The sequence below is a fragment of the Schistocerca gregaria genome, chromosome X (genome assembly GCF_023897955.1).
Source record: "Schistocerca gregaria isolate iqSchGreg1 chromosome X, iqSchGreg1.2, whole genome shotgun sequence".
NCBI classification, from domain to species: Eukaryota; Metazoa; Arthropoda; class Insecta; order Orthoptera; family Acrididae; genus Schistocerca; species Schistocerca gregaria.
The window spans coordinates 520,710,515-520,738,113 of NC_064931.1; the positions used below are offsets into that span (position 1 = coordinate 520,710,515).

The 27,599-nt window shown below is 38.1% G+C and overlaps 1 protein-coding gene across 10 annotated transcripts in view; it reads left to right on the forward strand.

Annotated features, from left to right (window-relative positions):
• The first annotated feature begins 7,469 nt into the window (after positions 1-7,469).
• The window catches only part of LOC126297923 (dual specificity protein phosphatase CDC14AB-like), a 189,789-nt gene continuing 169,659 nt past the window's right edge, over positions 7,470-27,599 (forward strand). For 2 of the 10 annotated variants that reach the window (XM_049989237.1, XM_049989243.1), the window contains exons 1-2: positions 7,976-8,061; positions 16,875-16,951. The gene's annotated coding sequence lies outside the window, so the exon portion shown is untranslated. Of the gene's footprint in view, positions 8,062-16,564; positions 16,652-16,874; positions 16,952-27,599 lie in introns of all 10 variants that reach the window. The other 8 variants (XM_049989244.1, XM_049989238.1, XM_049989240.1 and 5 more) reach the window with 8 other exon arrangements.

Here is a 27,599-nt window from a genome sequence, read left to right on the forward strand (position 1 = left end):
AATTGCTCTTTGAATGGCTACTTTAACCCCTCCCTCTTTCCCTGCCTCTTTTCCTATGCTGTCCAAGGTGCCACCTACAGTATCAATATTGGCTCTTACACATGAAGTTTGATGATCAATACTCTAGACTATAAAATGTGGCCAGACGTCCCATATTTGATGGGACAGCCGCTTTTTTGAGTCTCTGGCCCTTTATTTTTTGAAGGTAGAATGAGAGGCCAAAATGTCCCTTTTTTAGTGGCAGTGACTTACCTGTATAAAATGTCGTTAACCATAGTTCTTAAAAATTCAAGATGTTCTGTGTTGTACCAGTTTTATGAGAAATTTAAATTAAATGTCTTACCTTACAATTAATTGTGGACGTTTTTCAGCAGGAAATTTCTTCAATTCCAGGGTGAGTGTTATGAATTTAAAGTAAAAAATATGTTTATAATGTACATGAGTAGTATGTAAATATGAAACAATTACAAAGACGACTGTAGTCGGGGACCACAGACTTCAGTGCAGACCAAGACGATAGAATATTTCAAAACAACCACCATTGGAGTTTAGACAGCTCTCATTGGTCAATTCCAGCTTTGTTTGACCCCTAGCGCCTCTAGTGGTCTGGAATGGAACTACGTGGCTTGTTGCCTCTTCACCCTCGTGAGATAACACACACACTGAACCCTAGTGCCACCAAAGATGACCAAAGTCTGAGCTATCGATAATGAGACTACAAACTCGCAGGTTTGGTAGCATTGACTCTGTCCTGCTGTTTTTTGACAAGGGAGAGAGCCGGATTCCAGACATAGTTTAAACAAAAACCACCATCCCTGTTAACGAGGTTGCTCGCTAATTTATTGAGATTAAATTGGCGAGCAACATAGTTAACAGGGGAAAAAAGTTGTTGCTTTCACCAGCAACTATAACATGAAATGTGCATTAGGCCTAGGTACAGTGGAAAATCTTAGCAAGAGCATATGCAGAAAGGGCCTGGAACAGCTACGGTCATCATTTCAATCTTTTGATAACGTACCGAATAAGTACTGTAAACCTGGAGCTATTCCACCAGAAACAACTTGCAGATCTTCACTCATTTATGCTGTATATTTCCGTTAATCGTTATGCATAGTTCACAAGAATACTTACTGATCAAGAAAACGTGTATCACACACCAGAGAGACAAGAAGAGGTAGCAGTGGATGATGACACTTCACATTAGTGTTATTCTCTTGGTTCCTCACAGCAAGACCCAACCTCGACCAGCACTTAGTCGTCTTCAGTGCACTACACTTTATACTTTATGGTTATGTATTTCTTTATATTCATTAGTTTATTCATTGTGTTTCATTGTGTGTTCCTCATATTTTCTATTAGTGATTAATATTAGATCAATCGTTTCAAAATGCTAACATTATAGGAGAACAGTTTCCGCTATCTCACACATGAATGCATATCTTATGTAAATGACGTTATCCATGAAATTAGTGTTCAGGAACCTTGAACATCTGTCAAATAACATTTTGCAATCATATTTTAGGGGAGGTTGGGGTAAACTTAACATGGTGGTTAACTGGACCATCGATTAAATAACAATTGAAAAGGAAAAATTATTTTTGTCATACAACAAAGTTGTTTCCTTAGGTTGGAAATACTATGTGATCTTATATGACTGTTGTATGTTAGCTAAATTCGCAGATATTGGGTACCCCCATTTTCATTACATGTTCATATATTATGTAAATAAATATGAATGATTTGGAGCATTTATTTGGCTTTGTGATAGACAATGCTGTAATTATTTCCGAAATGTAGCAATGAACTCAATAGCACTGTATGCAAGTCATTACTTAAATTAGTTATGATAATATGCTTGTCCACTCATAATAATTACGCAGAAGACATAATCTTGTTAAAATGGAACTTTTAACAATCGCAGAAACGGTAGATTGGTGTTTATTTATGACTATTGTGATCAAAATCCCCAGCAAGCTTGTGGTATGTATGTTGGTCGTTATCCTGACTGACAGCATCCTATTGCCCAGACCTTTTGTCGGTTAGTTAACGTGTTTAAGGAAAGTGGAGGTGTTCAGACAAAGAAGAAGATGCAACCAAGAACTGCAGCAAATGACGATGCCCAAATAAGTGTTTTAGCTGCAGTTGAGGCTAATCCGCACATCAGTAGCAGACAAATTGCGCAGGAGTCAGGAATTTAAAAAATGTAGATTTTGAGAATTCTGTATCATCATACATTACCCCTACCACATTTCTGTGCAACAGGAATCGCATGGCGATGATTATGAACTTCGTTTACATTTTTCCACTGCACACGAAATAAATTACGAAACGATCACAGGTTTTTTTATCAAGAGTTATATTAAGTGATGAAGTGTCATTCACAAACAGAGGCCTGCATCTCGTGATCGTGCGGTAGCGTTCTCGCTTCCCACGCACGGTTTCCCGGGTTCGATTCCCGGCGGGGACGTCCTTAGGTTAGTTAGGTTCAAGTAGTTCTAAGTTCTAGGGGACTGATGACCATAGATGTTAAGTCCCATAGTGCTCAGAGCCATTTTTTTTAACCAACGGAGGTAACATAAACTGGCATAATATGCACTATAGGGGAACAGAAAATCCACAAAGGCTGCGACAGCTGGAACATCAGCGACCCTGGCTGGTGAATATATAGTAAGGAATGATGGGAGGACATTTAATTAGACCTTATTTCATCGACGGCACTCTAAATAGTGCTGTGTATGCCGATTTCTTAATTAATGTTTTACCGATTCTACTATAAGATGTTTCACTTCATGACAGAATAGCAATGTAATTCCAACATGATGGATGTCCGGCACATAGCACGAATGCAGTTGAAGCAGTATTAAACAGAATATTTAATGACAGGTGGATTGGTCTTAGGAACACCATATCATGGCATGCACTTTCACCTGACCTTACATCTCCGAACTTCTTTCTTTGGGGAAAACTGAAAGATATTTGTTATCCTGATCCACCGACAACACCTGCGTCAGCGCATTTTCAATGCATGTGTGACAATTACTGAAGCCGATCTACTGGCTATTGAGAGGAATTTTGTTAATCATATGGCCAAATGCATTGAAGTTGAAGGACATCATTTTGAGCAGTTACTACATTAATAAGGTTATTATGGTTGCACATACATCATGCTCATGCATCCCCATAGTTTATGATAAAATCACGAAAGTAAATCTATCACATTGGAACAACAGAAACAAAGTATAATTGCAACTACATTTTGTGTTTTAATTTTAAAAATCGCATTGTTACCAACTTTTGATCTAAATGGGTGATGCATATTTTAAGTGTTGGAATATTACAACACCTTCCATCACAAAGTGAAACAAATGTTCCAGTTCAAACATCCATATTTATTTACTTACTATATCAATATTAAATAGAAAATGAGGTACCTATTTTTTAAAAATGCAGTTTCTATCAATTTGACCTATAGCAGCGCCATCTAATGGGCCATCCATAGCACTATGTGTTTTTTCCCATCACACTCAAACAGATTTGTTTGTCTTATTTTCTCGTTTGATACTAATTTTGTGAGCTATTTGGCCAGTCACTATAAATGGACCACCCTATATATATATATATATATATATATATATATATATATATATATATATATATATATATATATATATATATATAAGGAAATAAGCATCAGACGAAAAGCTACAAAGAACGAAACTCGTCTAGCTTGAAGGGGGAAACCAGATGGCGCTATGGTTGGCCTGCTAGATGGCACTGCCATAGGTCAAACGAATATCAACTGCGTTTTTTAAAAATAGGAACCCCCATTTTTTATTACATATTCGTGTAGTATGTAAAGAAATATGAATGTTTTAGTTGGACCACTTTTTTCGCTTTGTGATTGTTGGGGCTGTATAGTCACAAACGTAGAAGTACGTGGTATCATGTAACATTCCGCCAGTGCAGACGGTAATTGGTTCGTGATACATTACCCATGTTAAAATGGACCGTTTACCAATTACAGATGTCTTGTTGATGTATGGCTATTGTGATCAAAATGCCCAACAGGCGTGTGCTATGTATGCTGCTCAGTATCCTGGACGACATCACCAAGTGTCCGGACCGTTCTCCGGATAGTTACGTTATTTAAGGAAACAGGAAGTGTTCAGCCACATGTGAAAAGTCAACCACGACCTTCAACAAATGATGATGCCCAAGTAGGTGTTTTAGCTGCTGTCGCGGCTAATCCGCACATCTGTAGCAGACAAATTGCGCGAGAATCGGGAATCTCAAAAACGTCGGTGTTGAGAATGCTACATCAACATCGATTGCACCCGTACCATATTTCTTTGCACCAGGAATTGCATGACGACGACTTTGAACGTCGTGTACAGTTCAGCCGTTGGGCACAAAAGAAATTACGGAATGATGGTAGATTTTTTGGACTCGTTCTATTTAGCGACGAAGCGTCATTCACCAACAGCATTAACGTAAACCTGCATAATATGCGCTATTGGGCAACGGAAAATCCACGATGGCTGCGGCAATTGGAACATCAGCGGGTTAATGTATGGTGCGGTATTATGGGAGGAAGCATAAATTGTCCCCATTTTATGGATGGCAATCTAAATGGTGCAATGTATGCTGATTTCCTACATAATGTTCTACTGATGTTACAACAAGATGTTTCACTGTATGACGGAATTGCGATTTACTTCCAACATGATGGATGTCCGGCACATAGCTTGCGTGCGGTTGAAGCGATATTGAATAGCATATTTCATGACAGGTGGACTGGTCGTCGAAGGACCATACCATGGCCCGCACAGTCACTGGATCTCACATACCCGGATTTCTTTCTGTAGGGAAAGTTGAAGGATATTTGTTATTGTGATCCACTGACAATGCCTGACAACATGCATCAGCTCATTGTCAATGCATGTTCGAATGTTAAAGAAGGCGAACTACTCTCTGTTGAGAGGAATGTCTTTACACGTATTGCCAAATGCATTGAGGTTGATGGATATCACTTTGAGCATTTATTGCATTAATATGGTATTTACAGGTTATCATGCTGTAACAGCATGCAATCTCAGAAATGGTAAGTTCACAAAGGTACATGTATTACATTGGAACAACCGAAATAAAATGTTCTGTATTTTAATTTTAAAAACCTACCTGTTACCAACTGTTCATTTAAAATTGTGAACCATATGCTTGTAACTATTACAGGCCATCTATCACAAAGCGAAAAAAGTGGTCCAACTAAAACAGTCATATATCTTTACGTTCTACACGAATATGTAATAAAAAATGGCGGTTCCTATTAAAAAACACAGTTGATATCCGTTTGATCTATGGCAGCGCCATCTAGTGGGCCAACCATAGCGCCATCTGGTTTCCCCTTTCAAGCTGAACAGGTTTCGTTATTTGCAGTTTTTTCGTTTGACGCTTGTTTCGTGAGATATTTGGCCTGGTCCCATCAATGGACCACCTTGTAACCTGTATGTGTGTGTGTTTGTGTATGTGTGAAATCCAGTGGTAAGTGTAATTTTTCCTTGGATCTGACAAATTCTCCTAAATATTTAATTATCAGTAGTACACAATTTTGTTTCTGTGAGTTCATTTCAGTGATTATGGATTTTGACACTCATGAAAAACAAGCTGTGTATGGAACCATTTTCCCACTATTTTCAAGGTTTTTGATAAAATAAAGGTTGGATAAACTGGGCCAAAGTTCTTCCCCATTTCTGTGAAATGTGTATGAGAAAATGTAAATATGAAAGTGATGTAGTATTTGTTTTCCCCACATTTAAATTACATTAGATTAGAATCAGTTTTCGTTTCATAGACCCAAAAATGGGAAAATATAATATAAAAAACATAAAACATTTGAATGTAATACTCACTGCCCTGAACTTTTGTCAGGAGATTGTCAAAATTTGTGAATGCATTACAGTAAACTGGAACTGCTAATATTTACAGAATTAATACACTATAGAATTAAACATTATTATGCACTTTTAATAAAGTTATCATACTCAAAATACGTAATCTTGACTGTTGAGACCAAGTGCTGTCAAAACTGAAATCGCACAAACATTTTATGTAAGCTGGTCTAACAGTCCCTGTTAAGATATTCATGTATAGACTATTACGAGTTGCTTATCAAAAAGTCTTCCAAATTCTGTTTAAACTGCTTTATCTGAAACCAAGTTTTTATTGACTGCTGGCTATTTATTAAAAATGTGCATTCTTAAATATTGGAGTCCTTGTTTGGACCAAGGTAAGTGATTTTTAGATCTTTATGTAGGTCATTCTTATTCATAGTGTTGATACAGTGTATGGAGCTATTGGTTGGAAATAGGGACATACTACCTGCAGCAAATTTCACTAAGGAATAGATATGCTGAGAAGTAGTATACCATGAATAAAAGTTTTAAAAAGACCCATTCTTTAAGTAAGATTTCAAATGAAGAAAGAAATAAGTCCAGTTAAACCCAGCTACCTCTATATGTCCACATCTAAACACTTCTTAACGTCTTAATCGATTGTGTTAACAAAGCACAATAAACCTTTAATCACGCTGTTCTCCAAAACTAGCTTTTGGCGCATATGCCCTTTAGTGAAACGCTATCCATTTCTCTCGAAACAAGCTTCTGGCGCATAAACCCTCTGCTATTCTAAGGGCCTCAAATATGGCCACCTTACTCTAGGCACAAATGTTGAATACGTGTGTACTATGTACAATTGTATTTAAATCGTTTTTGTAATAACGTGAAGTTCTTGATTTTTGCATGAGGTTGTTTTTGGTCCTAGTACTTTTTCATGCTTTGCACTATTTTTTTGAGAAGATAGAAATACTGTAAATGATAAAGGACACCAATGGATGTATGAATTGAGTACTATGCTGTAGGTTGCACTTGAAGTAATCAACAAATTAACTAAACGGTGCACCATGCAGTGACTATGTTGTCGTTTATTTAAGTGTGCTTTCTTTAAGGGGTACAAATCCCTACATATTTCATTTTATTCTGGAAAACATTTAGCTGTATTAGCTCCTGGCAGTGTAGCTTTATACAGCTGTGTTTTTATGTAAAATAAAGACATCAGAATATTGCGTTGTGTCTGGTTGCGGCTGCAGAATTAATCCGATCTACAAGTTTAAATTTCAGAATGAAATCAGTTTCTCATTGGCCCGTTCTGTTTCTGGCCGTAACGGATTTATCGTATTGCCAACATTGTTTACGCTTGTCGTGCGCTACTTTTTAAAAGCGAGTTCGATGACGTTTTGTATTTTCCCAGACTTCACGGGTTTGATAATAATAAGTTTAATTGCTACGGTATCAAAAATAGCCCATAAATCCCTTACAATGCTGTTTAGTTCTGTTTTGAAAAAAATGTTTTCTTTGCATACGTCAACCAACACTCGGTATCTCTTTTAAAATCCTTTGGTAACTGCGTTTGTCAGATTGTAGTACGTGGGAGGAGCCGTGATTGGCTGTAAATGTCCATGTGACTTTTGAAATACATTCAAAACAAACATGGCAGTTGTTTAGTAAGTGTTACAAATGTGTATGAGCGTATGTTGTAACTATGAGTGCTGTAATGGTGACGGAAAAGTGCAGAATGTATATGAGCTGCACACAAATTATTGAACGTGCTAATGTAAATGTTACTATATAAGGTGCTCGAGGTGGTTTTACAGGCGATTGTGGCACAGTGGTGAAGATGCGACGGCGTTTATTCCCGGCTTTTTTCGGCATTTGTTCACAAAATATGAAAGTAAAAGAAATTAAGCGATCCATTGGGGTGTTACAGTCACAGACGTGGGTGCTATAAATGTATATTATGCATAGTGCTAAGAGGCAGGCTAAATATATTGCGAAGTATTTGCTGTGGAAACATTTTAGTCTAAAGCTTTTGACACCTTGTATGGCATAAATGAGTGCCATTACGTCGGAAAAGACGAAAAAAACAACGTGGAACTTCTTTTTCCATCCAGTGACTGTGTTTTTAATTGACGAGTTCTCATCCCACGCACAGGTGTGAGAAGTAAAGGTAATTATTTACGTTGTGGATTATATTATTTGTGCCCGTTGTATGAAGTGAAGTGACCATTTTGTTTGGTGTGCGATCAAAGTTTCAGTTGTGTTATATGAAAATGTAAATGTATGTGTACTCTGTGTACACAGCGCGCACTAACATCGACAATGCCAGTCATGCATTAGAGACGTTGGTTTTTTGCTAAAGAATCATTAAATTGTTGCGAATTATTTTACGGTTTGAGTGATCATAAACATAGCTGACTATTAGGATAAGTGATATTTTTTATTCTGTAGAAGGGGTGAAAATTCTACTTGTTGAGATGGTTTACCCATAATACGTTGTTCAGATTAAAGTCGGATCTTTTTTCCTAGTACTTAACTGATTATAATAACGGTGGACTTTTATGTTATTGTCAAACGTCTTCAAAGTGTCTTCAGTTTCGATCAAATAGTTAGATATAAATTTGAAAGCAGAACTCATCATTGTAGACTTCAGGAGGGGCATGAAAATTTATTTTTCATTTCTGGCCTAGAATTCTTTATTGCCTTCTGGCTTTGCTACATTGTTGATCGGAGCTTGGTGTGGGTGTAAGGAAGGACTTTTTTTTGTTGAAGATAAGTTTACTACTCAAGAATTCCTTTATGGTATAGAATTAGCTGTTAAGGAGAAAGTTCTTTAATCTGCATTTGAAAACATTTATGCTATCTGTCAGATATTTTTGTCCGTTGGTAGATTGTCATAGTTTTATAGCAGCCTGTTTCACCTATTTCTGTGTTAAACTTAGATTCATTAAAGGATAATGCAGAAAATTTTTCCTCCTAGTGCTATTTCTAAATATCCCTTCTACTCTCGAACTTAAATGAATTGTTGATAGCAAATTTCGTAAGCGAGTATTATCCCATATGACATCAGTCAATGAAAATATGCAATATGTGTTAATTTCCTGTGTCCATATCTGTAAAGTTACCAATTATCCTTATAGCAAAAGTAGCTGAATCTATTTTTTTTTTTAGGAAATTGCTATGATTTTTCCAGTTCAAGTTTTTATCAGGATGTGCACCTAAGTACTTACAATTTTCTACCCCATTTATTATTTGCTGTTGGTATACTAATTTAGGAGTTCTTCAACCAGCTTCACAACAATGCTTGTATGATCTTCAAGTTGGACTATGTCTATCTCCTGATTCAAATAAAATAGCACATCACTAATGTAGAGCAAGAACAGTAGTGGGCCAGTGATTGAACACTTTGGCACTCCCACTGTAATTTGTCATCGTGCAGATGATACGGCATGGCGGCAGTATTACGTGTTACTTTTTTTGATTGGTTCAGCTATGTCTAATTTCTGTTTGTTTGTTTTGTAACCAAGATTTGCACTGTGTGTAGTATATTTCTCTTTATGAGTGACCGAAACTTTAAAGTAAATTCAGAAATGCTGTATTAAGTTGCATAATTGAGTAGTGTCAGATTATAAATGATGTATGTACATAAATTACGAAGCATGAAAGAGAAGTTGGCACTACATAATTTAATGCTGTTTAGTTACAAGGTGAGGAAATAGTTTTCAGGATATCACAGTATCAGTTTTTCGAAGTTTATATAGGAAATATAAATATTGTGTAACATCTATAATTTGACAGTCATTATTAATTTTTCTTAATAGATTGAGCTGCTGGATAATATTTTTCTTTCAATGAAAAACTGAGGAGTGGCTTGTTTACCTTAACATAATGCCCAAAGGAAAAGAGAAAAAAATTCGGAATTTCAACCTTGTACCCACTGCAGGGTACGGAAAGCAGCTGCCTACTTCCTCACCACCCCCACCTCTGTCCTTACAGGAGAACTATCTTTGCGGACTGAACTAGCGCCTCGCCCCCCCACCAGCCTGACTGACAGTAACAGTTTCGTTTCAGTGACAGTTTGAAGAAAGGTAGGGTAATTCCATGTCAGTTCAATGCAGAAGAGGAACATTTTCTACCTGATCATGTCAGCTTTCTTTCAGATTTAGTACATGTAATGATTCAGATAAGAGATGGAAAACTACCAGTATGCAGAGGTATATGAAAAAGTTAGTCTGCAAAGTTTGGAAATTGTGTGATTTACATGTATCTGTCTCAACGTAAATGAATGTAATTTTTGTTATAATTCAGATACAGAAGTAATAAATGTGCTTTGGAGCTGGAAAGAGACATTTTAAGAAAATCATGAGATTGTGCTGGAAAGAATACATACCCACTGTATCATGCTGTAGGCACTGATATATTTCTGCATATGACATGTGGTATATTTTATAAGCATTTGTGCCTGGTAATGAGTTACAAATGGGTGAATTGTTATTTGTGAATTATTCCAGTGAATTTCCTGTACTTCATCCTGGATGGTCAAGGGGTAATTCTCTACAAAAATCACAAACAGCAAGCTATTCATTTACTCTCATTTCTTCTTTAGTTATATTAAAGACGTGTAACTGCTGCTGGGTGGTAAATGAGTGTGGTAGGAGTTGTTATAAACTCAGTGCAAACACCTCAGTGACATTGACTTTTTTAGTCTCTAGAAATTTCTGCCTGTGGTTAATGAATGTGTGTACATAATTTTGTCATTGCAGTTTGTACCAAACAGTACAAACAGGTTATATGTCACTCTTGTCAATTTTGGGCAGTAGGGACATGCACCTAAAAAAAAAATGCTGAAAATGTAGAATTGCGTGTAACAAATGCTACACATTGATTTTTTGATGGCAGTACATGTTCTTCATACTTCGTTGGTGCTTTCAGTTTACACTCTTCAACCATTAACTTAAAATTCTGATATGGTACATAAACAGCCAGCATGGGTCCCACTGGCATAGGCAAGAGCACAGTGCTTTGGCTACAACTCACTAAATTTTTAGAATAAAATATTTACATCTGCATATGTATCTTTGAAATATGCATACAATTACTAAAAATTGTGCAACCCTATCTGCTGCTGCTGCTACTGCTGCTTATGTACCCTACTTCCATTTTCTTTCACAGGCAAATAATCATTTTTCCCTGGTGTCACACAGTTCACATTATAATCACAGTAAGAATCAAGTACATGTTGAATGGCGTTTTCACAACATGTCTTGCCTGGCTTTGTAATATACCATGTTCTGTTACGAACTGTTTTGCTCAATGTATCATATCAAAATTTGTCACACATACATTCTGTGTTGTGAAACTTACCTTTCAGCTGGGCTACAATGTCTCTTTCTCCCTTTTTTTTCATGTTCTTTTTTTTTCAATTGTACCACATAATTATGCTCTAACACTGGAGTCTCTTTTTCTTCATAGGGGATTTGTCTAGAAACTGAATGCTAGTATTTAATCAATCCATGCCAGATCCACTGCAATTTCATCTTCACTTAACATCTTCTCTGGAAGTACTTAGCACAACTGAGGCAACACATGCCGTTAATGTGTTTTGTGATATTTGCTTTCTACATTTTCTGCAAGTGTTTCCACCTGGCAATACTCTAGAACACTCCTAAATGTTCCTCAAGTTCTTCTGTACTCTTCCATGACCTTCAAATAGATTACAACAGTACATTTTTTTAATTTTTTTTTTTTTTTTTTTTACCAACTACTCCTAAATATTACTCGCAGAATATAAACACTGCAGTTTGAGTAAACCAGCCACACCCATGAAACAAGGCAATGATTAATTGATATAAAAGTCTCTGTGATTGGCTATTCAAAGGACAAATAAATAAATGTTCACCAATTTGTCAGAACAGCAGTGACTGCTATTGTCTGCTGTTCTGTAAAAAAAACCTGAGTACATAACTGCTCACTGCATTTTACTAGTGCAGTGATGTAGAAGAAATAAATTTTTGGCCATGATGCCTTTGGTGTGCCATCTTGATATTTTACCATGCTTGTAGTAGCATATTGGGGCACTGTAATATATTTTTCAAAAAAATTGAAGGTGAGGTGTTGTGAGGTATTAAAGGACACAGGTTAAGATCAATGACTTCATGTATGTGAAAATTTGTAGAAACACACCATGTTGCATATTAGTGTAAAGCTCTAGTCATTAGTCATTCATTGCTGTTTCTGGATTAGAATGAGAATTCTAGGCATTTGTGGTAGAGGCAGATGCATGCAAGTTTCACAGAGTTTCCAAACTTTGCAGTCCTGTAATTTTCTTCACATTTGTCATATACCTCTGCAAATTGGTAGTTTTCCATCTGGATCACTGAATGTACCTACTCTGAAAGAAATCTAAGTGGACTGGGATGAGTGCTGCATTGAATTGACAGGGAATTATCCCAAGAACATACACTCCTGGAAATGGAAAAAAGAACACATTGACACCGGTGCGTCAGACCCACCATACTTGCTCTGGACACTGCGAGAGGGCTGTACAAGCAATGATCACACGCACGGCACAGCGGACACACCAGGAACCGCGGTGTTGGCCGTCGAATGGCGCTAGCTGCGCAGCATTTGTGCACCGCCGCCGTCAGTATCAGCCAGTTTGCCGTGGCATACGGAGCTCCATCGCAGTCTTTAACACTGGTAGCATGTCGCGACAGCGTGGACGTGAACCGTATGTGCAGTTGACGGACATTGAGCGAGGGCGTATAGTGGGCATGCGGGAGGCCGGGTGGACGTACCGCCGAATTGCTCAACACGTGGGGCGTGAGGTCTCCACAGTACATCGATGTTGCCGCCAGTGGTCGGCGGAAGGTGCACCTGCCCTTCGACCTGGGACCGGACTGCAGCGACGCACGGATGCACGCCAAGACCGTAGGATCCTACGCAGTGCCGTAGGGGACCACACAGCCATTTCCCAGCAAATTAGGGACACTGTTGCTCCTGGGGTATCGGCGAGGACCATTCGCAACCGTCTCCATGAAGCTGGGCTACGGTCCCGCACACCGTTAGGCCGTCTTCCGCTCACGCCCCAACATCTTGCAGCCCGCCTCCAGTGGTGTCGCGACAGGCGTGAATGGAGGGACGAATGGAGACGTGTCGTCTTCAGCGATGAGAGTCGGTTCTGCCTTGGTGCCAATGATGGTCGTATGCGTGTTTGGCGCCGTGCAGGTGAGCGCCACAATTAGGACTGCATACGACCGAGGCACACAGGGCCAACACCCGGCATCCTGGTGTGGGGAGCGATCTCCTACACTTGCCGTACACCTCTGGTGATCGTCGAGAGGACACTGAATAGTGCACGGTACATCCAAACCGTCATCGAACCCATCGTTCTACCATTCCTAGACCGGCAAGGGAACTTGCTGTTCCAACCGGACAATGCACGTCCGCATGTATCCCGTGCCACCCAACGTGCTCTAGAAGGTGTAAGTCAACTACCCTGGCCAGCAAGATCTCCGGATCTGTCCCCCATTGAGCATGTTTGGGACTGGATGAAGCGCCGTCTCACGCGGTCTGCATGTCCAGCACGAACGCTGGTCCAACTGAGGTGCCAGGTGGAAATGGCATGGCAAGCCGTTCCACAGGACTACATCCAGCATCTCTACGATCGTCTCCATGGGAGAATAGCAGCCTGCATTGCTGCGAAAGGTGGATATACACTGTACTAGTGCCGACATTGTGCATGCTCTGTTGCCTGTGTCTATGTGCCTGTGGTTCTGTCAGTGTGATCATGTGATGTATCTAACCCCAGGAATGTGTGAATAAAGTTTCCCCTTCCTGGGACAATGAATTCACGGTGTTCTTATTTCAATTTCCAGGAGTGTATAATAGGTGCTGATTAGTGGCAAATGTATTCAGAGATATTTATCATGATGTCTCAAAGAAAATTTTCCAAGCAGTGCATAGCTTTTAAAGTTGTTTTTATCATTTTGTAATACCTAACATTAAAACTATGACAACAGCTGCCCTTGGCTGCCAGGACCTGTGTCTTATGAAATAGAAACTTCTGGTTTTCTGACCCCACAGCGTGTTCATCTGCAGGTGATTTATTCATTTACTCTTTTGCCACTTGCCTTTATGTTCTTGTATTTGTTACTCTGCTCATGTGTGTGTAGCACCTATATACACCTACCAATTATTTGATATGTTATATGTTCTTAATTTTACCAACAGTTGATGAGCATCCTTGTCCAACTCTGGATTGATTTTTTTTTTTTTCTCTGGGCTTTCCTATGCATTCTGTAAAATCTTTAGTGAAGAGGGGAAAAAACCTTGCATTTTGCAGACATATAATTGTCACAGACATCGCTGTGATCATTGTAACACTTTCGTATGCAGAAAGAGATGGAGTGTATCAACATGCTAATGAGCTACTACATTTCTTCTCGAAGCAACTCCTTTTCCAAATTCTCCTCTAATATGGACTTTTAAATTTCGTGTGAACAGTTATACTTGATTAGACTCTGTAACACTTCGGCAGTATTCTGGTGTAGACCATTCATGTGTTTGGTAAGCTGTGTACCATTAAAATTCTCATTGGAAAACATATAGAGGTGAATCTGTTGTAGTCATATGCTGGTCTTATTCCTAATAGAGATGCTGCTACTGGTCTCTTCTATAAAGTCCGCAGCTCGTGGCCTAGTGGCTAGCGTTGCTGTCTCTGGATCACGGGGTCCCGTGTTCGGAAATACGGAAGCGTCCGATCCCGCCCGTCTGCTTTGACCCATGACGTCACAAATGTGACGGAAATGACCATAAACCAAGATTCCAATATGGTGCATATAAAGTCAGTACATACACATTATGAGGACGAAAATACATCAAAAAACAAACACACACACTTTCCACAAGAAGCCTAATGACACTAACGGGACAAGTGCGGGAAATGGGGTGTTTTTGGGTGGGGGCAAACTAAATATAAATGCATGAGATATGACCACTATCACACAGTTGTATAGGTGCTGATGGCTGCACAGTTTAGCACCCCGCAAAGCAACCATCATATCTGATCTCTTCTGTCAGGCACCATGCCGTAAAAGAATACTATGTACTATCACTAAAGGTTGTGAATGTTTTGAGGGCTGATATTGTAGAGGGCTGATTCCATTTTTTGTGTGACTGGAGAATGTCGTAATCTCTGGTTACGTGAAGATTTTCAAACCAAATGCAGTTATGGGTTCCATTACTGCAGTTTCTTGAGTTTGTAGAAAGTGGATTCTCACTCATGGGCAGGATGGGGCGATGACTAGGAGACTGCGTGGAAGTTTGTTTGGAAATAAAAGTCTGTGGTGTTATGTGACAGAAAAGTGGGTGGATGGTTATGTGCTCAGGTGGTGTCACAGTTCATGAATTTACTACACCTAGCTATCTATAGGGAAGAGAGAATTTGTACTCTGCGTGTCATTGTATGGGTTATAGCAGAGTGTACATAGTAGGCTCAACCCAAGTTTGCAGTTACACCTGTCTGCTTTGACTCGTGACTTAACTGTATTGTGTTGTGCGACATCATGGTGGCAAGATGTATTTGAAATGTATGCAGTGAAGCTCCATAGTGTGGGATTGTATGTCTCTAAATTGTTGGTGAGTGATTTTAATGATTCATTGGACTCCGTGAGTGCTGTTAGTGAGAGTAATATTGAAAGAGTTTTTGGGAATTTATTCGCGAGTCATTTTGATGTTGGCAGGTATGGGTGTGTCTGTGTTTGTTTTGAGTAAGTCCCTACATGTCTCAGTTTAGAACAACATGTTGACCCCAATGAAATTTTTACAGTTACTGGATTTAAATGCCAAGTATGTGGTGCATTGTGTTCGTGTAAGAGGTATGGGACTGACCAAATTTGCTGCACCTGGAACCAGGGACCAATATATTTATGTGGTGTCATCGGAGAAACAATGTATTGCGTTGTATCTGGAGGGGTTTGAGAAATGTAGGTTGGACACAGGATAGATTTTATTGATGATATATTATTTCTGCTCCCACTAGATTTCTAGATTTGTGTGTCAGCTGGCTTTGGTTGATGGTAACTGGATTGTGATTGGTAGGTATTGTGGAGTTTCTTTTATCTACATTGGTGAGGTTAGGCTTTTGATATTAAATATATGGATGTGTTTGTGGTCCCATGAACTTCGTTTTAGCTATATAGTTCAATTGAAGTGTTAGATTTTGAATTTGCTGTGTTGTGTGTGGTTTTGTAGTACCATAGATTTAGTTTGAGCTATTTAATTTATTTATTCATTCTCAGACCATTAAGTACAATAGCATCTGTCATGTCAGAAAAATTATAAAAATAATGTATACAGAGATAAAATATTAACGAAGTGGAGTAGGATTAGATTGGGATAAATCAGGAAGTAGGTGATAGCCTAACTGAAGGAAATATCCCCCATTCACCTTGGCAGTTGGGGGGAAACCATGGAAAAACTAAGTCAGGATGGCTGGGTGAATAAAAAACCCTGGTCCTTTTATTTATTTAGCCATCTGATGTATTTCAGATGACACTGTGGCAATAACAGTTTCCTACAACTTCATGTATAGCACAGATTACACCATGATACATTTATGACTATTTCTCTTAGATTTAAATTTACATACATTTATATTGTTTTTTTTTCAGAATGAATGATGATTACTTCCATTTCTGAGTTTTCCTTGCAATAGTCAGTAAATTCATTTACAGAATCAACTGGATTTACTTGTTCAAGTTTGTATTCCTCGATTTTTTAATACTAACTCATTGCCTTTTGGTTCATTGTATTCTAAGCTCATGATTTTGTAATTTAGAATCAGTTTATTATTTCTAAACAAATTTTCTATTCTGCATAATATCCTTCCACCTCTATGCATAGTTCCTAGATCCATTCCATTTATTAAAATGTTTGTGTCATCCATAAATAGTACTGACCTTTGTTGAATATCCCTGATAGGTCCTTAATATATGTCAAGAACGACAGTGACCCAAGGAAACTTCCATGTGGCACACCATTCTTGATCATCCCCATGTGTGAGTAGTATTTATTTCTCTCCTTGTCTGTTAATTTTACTTTCTGTTATCAGTTCATTAAGTAGGATTTAATAGATTCAATGCATTGCCTCTCACAACATAGAATTTTACTTTTTCAGGAAGAATGTTGTGATTAACTGGGTCTAAAGCTTTTGATAGATTACATAATACTAGAAATTATTGATTCCTCATTGTGAAGTGTTTGTTTTGCTGAGGTAGTAGACCTACTTTTTTTGAAATCCTTGTTGGCTTCTGTCTGTGATGCACTGTGATGTGAAAAAGCTTAGTAATATATTATACAGAATGCATTCAAAGATTTTAGATATTACTGGTGTAATACTAACAGGTCTGTGGTTTACAGATTCTGTAATGTCACCTTGATCGTACTGTGGCAGCACCCCAGCAGTTTTAAACTATCTGTATACAGTCCTTCCGTGAGTGCTTCCTTAATCATTTTGCTCAAGTGTCTGATGATGAATTTGGATGAAAATTCAGTAATCTTATTTGAGATACTGCAGATGTCCTGAGTCTTCGCTATACAGAGTTTCATAGTGGATGTCTTTTCTCTGTTAAAGAATTAAGAACACTTGTTTATGAGGTTGGTGTATCCTGTGCTGGGTTTATGTAGTAGTCATAAAATGCTTTGGCTATAGTTTCTGGGTTTCTCTGTAGTTAATTTTCCCATCTGATTTCTTTGGGGCTATGATTTTTACATGTTGCTTTTCCTGTTTCTGAATTCATGATCAGCTACACTGTTTTTGTGCTGTTGTCAGAGTTTGTAATGTCCTGTTCAACATCCATTTTCTTTGCATATTTTGTTACTTTGTTAGATTTTTTTACATTCCTTATTGTACCATTTTAGATTTAAGTCGTTTATATTTAATTGTTCTACGCAGTGCTTTAAGCCTTCTGCTTGAAACAATGATGCCCTTTGTAATCCATTTGCTCTTTCTGTATTTGTTATGCATCAATTTTTGATAGGAAATTCCTATTTAATATGTTCGCAATATTTGGTTATGAAGAACCCAAAACTGTATGCACTGCCATTGTCACCTTGAATTTCATTCCAGAGTTATATAGCCAGATTATGAGTGAAGGTACTTACGTTGTTCTCTCTCTAATTAAAGACCATTACTTTAAGACTGGAGTAGCCACCTCACTCAGTGGAGTACAGGTCAAGTGAAATTTTCAGTACCAGTTTTTGGATCTACGTGTGGGTGCATGGTATCATGGACTTTGTTTGAGCTATGATTATGAAGGATATTGTTTCCTTTGTTTTTGCATTGTTATTTGTTTTGGTAACCCTACATTATTAGAATTGACATACATATAGTTTGCCCCACTCAAAAACCCCTAATTTCTGTGGTTGTCACACTAGTTTTATTGTATTTCTGCAATTAAATATTTTTTTGTATTGTTTGTGCCTGTAATAAGTGAAATCATGATACATTAATCCAAATTGATGAGAGTTCTCCACCATTGACCAGTACTTAAAAGCAGTCAAATGAGTATTTTGTTAGGAGCCTTTTTCATGTATGAATTAAAATTCCTTGTAACATTTCCAACAAAGCTTAGTTTGGTACTAGGCTTCCCCACTGCTAGATTGACTTGATTGTTCCACTTTCAATTGCCCAGGACAGATACTCATAGAGTCTTGAAAGTTGTGACTGATTCCAGTGTCTAACTGCCAATTTCGTAGTAAAGTGATGTGGGATATTTTTGTCTATTTATGTGCAGTTCATTACATTTATGTATGTTGATGGTTGTCTGCAAATCTTTACATAATATGCTAATTATCTGTAAGTCTTTATGAATTTATAGTAATTTACAGATTCAGGCAATGAAAGTGTGTGGTGCCACCCATGTGCTGTAACCCTTGATGTAACTGTGTTGTGTTGTACGATGTCATGGTAGTGTGGCATATTTGAAATGGATCACATTTTCAGAGGGCATGTGGGTGTATGCAGTGACACTCTTTAGTGTGCGATGTTTATGTTTCTAAATTGTTTGTGAGTCTTGGTAGTGATTCATTGTACATCTTGAGTACTGTTTGTGAGAATAGTATTGAAAGAGTGGGTGGTGGTTTATTAGTGAACTGAACTGTTTTGATGTTGGTACTTAACAGGTGATATATTCATTTTAGAGTGTTTAAGTTATTAGCACAGTGTGTTGTTTATGGTTGGAGATTTAATTTTGTATTTCGGTTTTTGTTGGTTTTAGTTTTTTTCTTTAATTGTGTTTTTGTTGATTTTTGAGGATGTTGTTGGCCTTATTTTTGCATTAATATCTGCTTCGGTATATCTTCATTATTAGGATAGTTGTATATTAAGTTTGTCCTTGACCTAAACCCAGTAATTGTCATGGTTGTCCCATTAGTTTCATGTTATTTCTTCAATTAAATATGTTCTATATTGTTCATGTGTTTTCACTTGTGTAGTGAATGACATGATTGCCATATTGTATAAATTTGAAACATTGAAGTTTACCACCTTGATGATGTCATGGGTCAAAGCTAACAGGTGGTACTATAGTCTTTGCATCTCCCTGTAAACAAATGTATTGTCTGCAAATAACCCCGTACACTTACAGATGTTATTGATGAGGTCATTTACATACATTGTAAACAGTATTGTTTCTATGAAACCTCATTGAATTTTGCTCTACAGTGCTTTCACTTCTAACAGCTATCTTCCATCTCAAGTAATTGTTTTGGAAGTATGTTTACATTTCAGTGCCATCATGAGCAACTAGTGCCTGGATAGACAACGTTGATCAGTTACCTTCCATCTCTTAAAAGATATCTAGCATAGGAGTTACAATCCACTTGGGTTTTCATTATAAATCCTTTACATTGTCATTTTCCTCGGTGCTGAATGTTTTTAATCATGTTGTTATTGCACAATTGAGCAGAAGTACCTTCCTATGTTTCTTAAAATCTTATTCAATAGTAGGTTAACTGGTGCTATAATACCAGTGAGTGTGAGGCCTGCAACACCTAAAAATTGAAATGTTTTGTAATAAAATGGAACTTGCAGATGTTATGCAAGAAGTAGCTTCTCAGTTACGAAAAAGAATGCAGTTAGAAATTATATCTATGTTTGTAAATTTATGTTTTCCTACTTTACTAAGTTTCTGCCCTGAAGCTGGTCAACCATTATAGAGGACTACTTCAAGTGTGTGTGTGTGTGTGTGTGTGTGTGTGAGGGAGAGAGAGAGGGGGAGAGATATTCCTTCTTTGTAATTGCACTTTTTCAAAAGCAGTGGTACATTAACTGCACACCACCTCAGAATTTCATGGATATCACCAATTTTTTTTAAATGTTTGTCATTCCTTTGTAGGCCTCCCCCCACTCCCAGTTTCTTAAAAAATGAGAAACCTGTCTCAAAATATGTCTCTAGACCTGCCACTGTGAGTAACTCTGGACTCAAATTTTGTGTGGTTAGTGTAAAACTGTCTTGGTAGATAGATTCCAACAGAGAAATAAGTGTTGCTTTGATTTAATCAATTTTTGAAAAAAATTAAAAATAGCAAAATGATACACACACAACATTGATTTTTAACCGCTTCCTTTCAGGCTAGGTAAGAACAACTCTGAAGTAATAATATTGCTCTGCAGTCTTATTATTGTCGAAGCAAAAAATTTCTAGGTCTTTAATTTTCCGCTGGCCGAGCAGCTCTAGGCGCTTCAGTCTGGAACCGCACGTCCGCTACGGTCGCAGGTTCAAATCCTGCTTCGGGCATGGATGTATGTGATGTCCTTAGGTTAGTTAGGTTGAAGTAGTTCTAAGGGATTGATGGCCTCAGATGTTAAGTCCCATAGTGCTCAGAGCCATTTTTTTTTAAAAAAAATTCCATGAGTGCTCAGTTAAAAATAAAAATAAAGCAAAATAAAATACAATAAAATTTGGGACTTGCTTTATTGTTAATCAATGAAGAGAAACTACACTCAATGTTCTTTTTTCCTCAGCAACAAAATCATGTGATTAGATGAGTAAACCCTGGTTTAACTGCTCCTCAGCTTAAAGTTTTCATTGCCACTATACGTATTATCATGCACATTTTCTTTGTCAATTTAAGTTGAGTGGGATTTAAGTATGACTGATCACACACACCTCCAGCCTCAACAAATGGTGTTAAGCATGTTTTTCCCCTTCGTGGAAACATGTTTTCAAAGAAATTGAAGTTTGTAGTAAAACCTCAAAACAAAACTTCCTTGATGTGAAACTGGACCTAAGATTGATGTTTTCAGTGGAATTTGGAAAAACACAAAGAATTTCATTCCTCACATTAATGACCCCACATTTGGGAACATTGTTTATCAAGTGAATTTCCTTAAAAGAAAGACATTGATTTTCAGTTACTATATTTACTGTACTGTGTTATTCCATTGAAATTTCGTTCACTATGCAACACTCATGTGCCTTTAGAATAAATTACTTGTTGCATTAATTTTCATGATTATTTTATTGATGGTCATTCTAATTATTACATGTTTTAATACTGCGAAACATTTAATATAGTATTCCAAGGGGGCCTGCAGATCACTTTCCAAATAAACAGGGGGTCCGTGTTACCGGAAAGTGTGAGAACCATTGCTATAGTAGTGTTGCAGTCACTGATTCCTGTCACTATCTTTAATAAATTAAGTGCTTTTAATGTTTTTGTTGCCTGCAACTGTAATATGTCGATAGCTTAGTAACAGTTAAAAAAAAAAAAAACTCGTAGTTCAATTTCGTAGTGCTGTGTGTCCTTCCTTATCTTTGTCTCCCATTCATGTATACGTATGTCAGTCCATAGGCAATATTTGAAATTTCCCCCTATTACTGTAGCATGGTCAGAAATTTACACAATATTTTCTAGGCTTCCTTTGAAGTATTCCACAACTTATATGCTTAACCCTTGCAATACCAAAATACCTAGGATGAGGGGGCAGGGTGGGGGGGGGGGGGGAGGGTTACTTAATGCCTATATTTTGAAATTACTCTAATCTAGTCATGTATCTTATATTTTAAAATTCTGAAGAAGTATGTATTGTTTTTAGTGATTTATTATACCAGATTCTGTAATTGTTTCGAATTTGTCAGTGAAACATAGTCCAATAATTTTAAGTCTTAGTCGTGAGTCTGACATTTTGCAACAAATGTCATAGTCATATTTTCAGATTCAGGACCCTTATTATACATCTGTTATCTTTACAAAGTATGTTATGAATAAAACTCAGTGACTGTTAACAAAATCTTTATTTCTTAAAAAAATAATTGTGGTGGTCGTAATAGTTCCATTTCTCGCTGCGTACACATTACGGAAAATATGCTGGTATTGCTGAGATTGTAGTAAAATATATTTTCAGGTTCTGGACCCTACTTATATACCTATTTAAAAATGATGCTGTTAATAAAAGTTAACAACAGTTAATGAAATTTGTTTATTTTTAGTTTTTTTGTGTGGTGGGCAGAAATTACACCCCATCCCCCCCCCCCCCCCACCTTCTCCCCTTGGTAGTATGCATTACAGAAAATGCGGTGGTATTGCTAGGGTTAAAATGAGTCGGTCATATGAATATCCAGTAATCATTTTTATCCCACCTTTGACTCTTTATCTTCATCCAGATCATCTCATATACTAATTCTTTATTTGAGTAACTGTTACTGAGTCTTTAATTGCGATACATGTGTTTTATTGATGGTGGCAATCAAAGCAAAAATAATGTTGTTGATCAGAGGCTTTTGTTTTGACCATAATGGAGGTGCAGACCTCACCAAGGGGCATCTCAACATCTTGGAGGGTGGCTCGGAATTTGGAGGAGGAGCATGTGAATTTCTACATTTACATATATTCTGTGCAGATCAATATTGGTATGTAGCAGAAGGTGTTCTTCATTGTACCAAATATTAAGGTTTCTTCATGTTTCATTATCAGATAGAACAAGATAGGACTTGGGAAAAGAACATTACTTGTATGTATCTGTGTGAGCTGCTATTACTTGAATATTTATCTCCATTATCTGTTTATAATATAAAAAGCTGAAGAACATTCATAGTTTCCATTCAGAAAGGTGGTTCTAGAATTTGTTTGGGCAGGTGACTGCGAGGCATGTTGTGTCTTTCTTAAAGAGCCTGTAATGATTTTCACCATTTTTATTACACTCTGCCTCCAGTGAAACAAGTGTGAGCTAATTACTTTCCTCATTGTGATATCATTGAATCTACACTTGCATGTTTATTGGAGGTGAAATTTATTCTTTCCACATCCACTGTATTCAAATCCCTTCTCATGGAATGATTGTGGAATTGAAAAAAGAAGTCCATCAGTTGAAGGAAGTGGTGAAAAATCTGATTTTGCATATCATAAATATTCTATCATAGATTCTGTACCAGGATGTGCAGCTTCCAAGAGTTAAGAATATCATCTTCCATTTGGCCCATTGATGGTTGCTGGGGAATTGGCCTTCTAGCTACCTTCAGACTTGAGTTGTTAGAAGTAAATTGTGTGACATTGGGGGGGGGGGGGGGGGAATATACCTTGGGAGTCTTTTTTTTGGGAGGGGGGAGGGGAGTGATGCAGTTATGACTGTCCGATTGAGCACTAACACCAACAGCAGCTGTTTAGTTACAAGATGATGTAAAATTGAAAGTAATTAGGGTAGAGACAAAACATAATGTAAAGTGTGAGATGCAGTGCAATATAAAGTGAATATAAAGACCTTCGAATCAAATAGAAATAAACACATTTTGCACTCTAAAGACGTACATATTAAATCACTAAAGTTTACAGAAAAAAAAGGAAATCAATGCTGTTGCATAAGACAAATTATGTTTTCAGTACCACAATTTGGCAAATCAGAATTGATTTATACAGATGTCATTTGTGAATGAATTGCTCCCGCACTTGTTTTCATACCTATAAACCTGTAATGACCACCGAGCGAAGTGGCGCAGTGGTTAGCACACTGGACTTGCATTCAGGAGGACGACGGTTCAGTCCCACGTCCACCATCTGTGATTTCCCTAAATTGCTCTAGGCAAATGCCGGGATGGTTCCTTTGAAAGGGCATGGCTGACTTCCTTCCCCATCCTTCTCTAATCTGATGAGACCGATGACCTGTCAGTTTGGTCTCCCCCCCCCCCCCCCCCCCCCCCCCCCCCGGCCCTCTCCCAAACAGCCCAGCCCTTTAAGGACCAAGAAACGTGTTTGAGTCATAAAAGTAGCAGCAGATTCAGATCTGAGGGAACCAGTATAATCTTCAAAATTCCACAGCTTCTTTTGCTTCTCTTCCTTCTGTGAATTAATAACTTCTCTCTTTGTTACATGAACTAAAGTAGCTTTACCTGTTAAGTAAAAGAAGGAATTGGTTGATGGGACCTATACCAAGGCAGCAAGCAGTCAGCTTGGCAATGATCTGAGTAGGGGAGAACTTTATGCTGTGAGGAGTGCTGCATGAAGTGTGAAGTAGTGGTTAGTGTTGCTGCTTGGTGTGCTGAAGGAGAAGTTACTTGAAGTTCCCTATGTTTGTAAATCTGGAATATTTGATATCTGTATAAATAGCAACTCCCTCCGTCCAAGAGGCAGTTCTGTAGTCTGTACACTGGTATCTGTGATAAATGTGCTTTCAGTGCTTAATGTTGTCATTCATTGATGACCGTGGTTTCAGATTTTGACTTGATGGTGGTTACGACTTGGCAATGTTTGGTGGAGTAACCATGTACTTCAAAACATCTACATCACTGTGGCTCCAATTAAGCACCATAAGAGCTATAGTTTACTCGAATACAGGCTGTACATTAATCATAACGTCTGTGTATTCAGGGGATAAATAGATTGTGAAACAGCAGGTGGTCAGCTACACGTCAGGCATCCATAATTAATTTCAGTAGAGGTCAGTCAGAACTCAATGAAATGGCTCAAAGGATTTGATGGAGTCACCAGATACAACAAGTGTGATGACATAAAGTGTTTGGCAATTGTGTGTTCTTACTTGCATGGCACAGTTCAGCAGTGATCTGAGAACAATGAAGAGAAATTCGATAAATACCAGGCCAAGCTAAAGAAAACGCTTGGTGACAATTGAGATCAAGTCCACTTTGTGGAAGAATGAGTGAAGAGCAGAGCAGAGCGAGGAAATGGGCCGGGCAGACTGGCTGCATTGTTCGAGGTGCCATGTCATGGATTGTGCTGCCCCTCCCACTGTCGATTTGAGTCCTCCCTTGGGCATGGGTGTGTGTGTCATTCTTAGCATACGTTATTTTAAGTAGTGTGTAAGTCTACGGACTGATGAGCTTAGCAGTTTGGTCCCTGAGGAATTCACGCACATTTGTGAGAAAATGGCAGTCATATGTGGTCTGTTCAAAAAATTCTGGAACATTTGTTATTTCGTGCTATTGGTGTGTTGGGGCAAAATGTGGTTAACATCCCTGCACACATCTGTGTTTAATGTGTAACTGTCAGAAGTTTCAGTGTTGTGTATCTGTTAGTTATTGTTCAGTGCTATATTGAGTAGAATATTGTGTTGCACAGTTTGCAATTTTCAAGAGGACAGAGTTAGAAGAGCAACATGTTTGCATTCAACTGTGTGTGAAACTCAAGAAAATTTTTAGAGAGACACCAGATGATGCAGAAAGCCTACAGTGATGAGTGTTTAAACCGAACTCGGTGCTACAAACGATTCAGATAGTTTAAAAGTGGTCAGACGGAAGTTAAAAATGATCCTCATTCAGAACACCCTTTGATGTCTACCGATGACTCTCCTGTCAGGAATGTTAATCTTATTGTACCTGCCAATCAGAGACTGACTGTCTGAGAGATTACATAAGAATGTAACATTTCAGTTGGATCATGTCATGAAATTGTGACGCAGCATCTTGGAATGCTTTGTATTGCTGCCAAGTTCATCCCATGGCTCTTGAATGAAGATCAGAAAGACCTTCGCCTCATAATCTGTGAAGAGCTTTTGGAGCAAACAAATGGGAACGAGATGTTTCTTAAGAGAATCATAGCTTGTGATGAGACGTGGGTCTGTTTTTATAATGTTGAGACCAAGGTTCAATCTTCACAATGGATTGGGAATGTTTCTCAAATACCAAAGAAAGCTGTCAGGTCAGGTCAGCTGCCAGATCCATGCTGATACTTTTCTGTGACTTTGAAGGATTAATTCATCATGAATTCGTACCACAGGGTCAAACTGTTAATGGATGGTACTATCAGGGCGTGTTGCGATGCCTGCAAGAAAATGTGATAAGAAAATGGCTGAAATGTGGCGAGACAATGCATGGCTCTTGCATCGTGATAGTACATGCGCACATTCCTCCCTGTTGGTGTGTGACTATTGGAGGGGGTGACACTGTGCTACCCCATGTTTTGTACACTCTGGATCTGGCCCCTGCAGACTTTTTTTTTTTCTTCTAAAGTTGAAATCCTGTTGAAAGGATGAAGATTTGCAATGATAGATGCAATAAAAGAAAACTTGCAGACAATGCTTCACTTGATCAAGCAAGAGGCGTATGAACAGACCTTGTACATACAGAATGTTTTGGCCTTATGCCGCATTGGGAATCTAAATATGGTAGAACTGAAAAGATCTCGGATTTGGTGTAAGGAGTTCAGTTGTGGTATAGGAAGTCACAACAACAGAGGAATTCAAGTGGTGCCAGCACCTTGAGGAAATGCAACAGAAAAGAGTTGTATGAAAGAGTTATGGCTGACTGCCAAATGTGGTTTCTGTGGCAGTTGTGGAAGACCATCAGTGACCTTGCCTCTCTGACACCAGGCAGTAACAGCAGAGGTACAGCAGTTTGTGACAGCCAGAAATGTTGAACCAAGTACATCTACATCTCTATCCATATTCTGCAAGCCACTGTATGGTGCATGGCTGAGGGTGTCATGTACCACTACTGGTTATTTTCTTTCACGTACCATTTGCAAATAGGCAAATTGAGTGAGGAAAAAAATGACTGTGTATAATCCTCCATACAAGCTCTAATTTCTGGCATCTTATCTTTGTGGTTCTTATGCAAATGTATGTTGGTGGCAGTAGAATTGTTCTGCAGTTGGCCTAAATTTCCACATTAGTGCTTTGCTAAAATAGCAGTGTCTTCTCTCCAGGGATTCCCATTTGGGTTTGCAAACCACCTCCGTAATACTTACATGCTACCAGTAATAAGTTTTGCTGAATTGTCTTCCTTTAATCCAACCTAGTGGGAATCCTAAACACTCAAACAGCACTACAGAATGGGTTACACTAGTGTTCTATACACCATCTCCTTTATGAATTAGCTACACTTTCCCAAAATTTCTCCCAATAGAATGAAGTTGAGCATATGCCTTCCCATCTACCAACCTGATGTGCTTGTTCCATTTCATATTACTTTGCTATGTTACATCTAGATATTTAATCCATGTGACTGTCAGGTAGCACCCTATTATTGCTATATCTGAACATTACAAGATTGTTTTTCCTACTCATCTGCATTAACTTACATTTTTCTACATTTAGTACAATCTGCCATTCACACACATGAGATAGTAGCTATGAATGGTGGCCCCATCCATCAGGAGGTAATAGAGAATGTCGAACAACAGGTGTATCAATCTTCACCACTAGTCAGATGTGCCGTGAAGAATGGACTTGACTGACACGGAGTTATGCAGCAG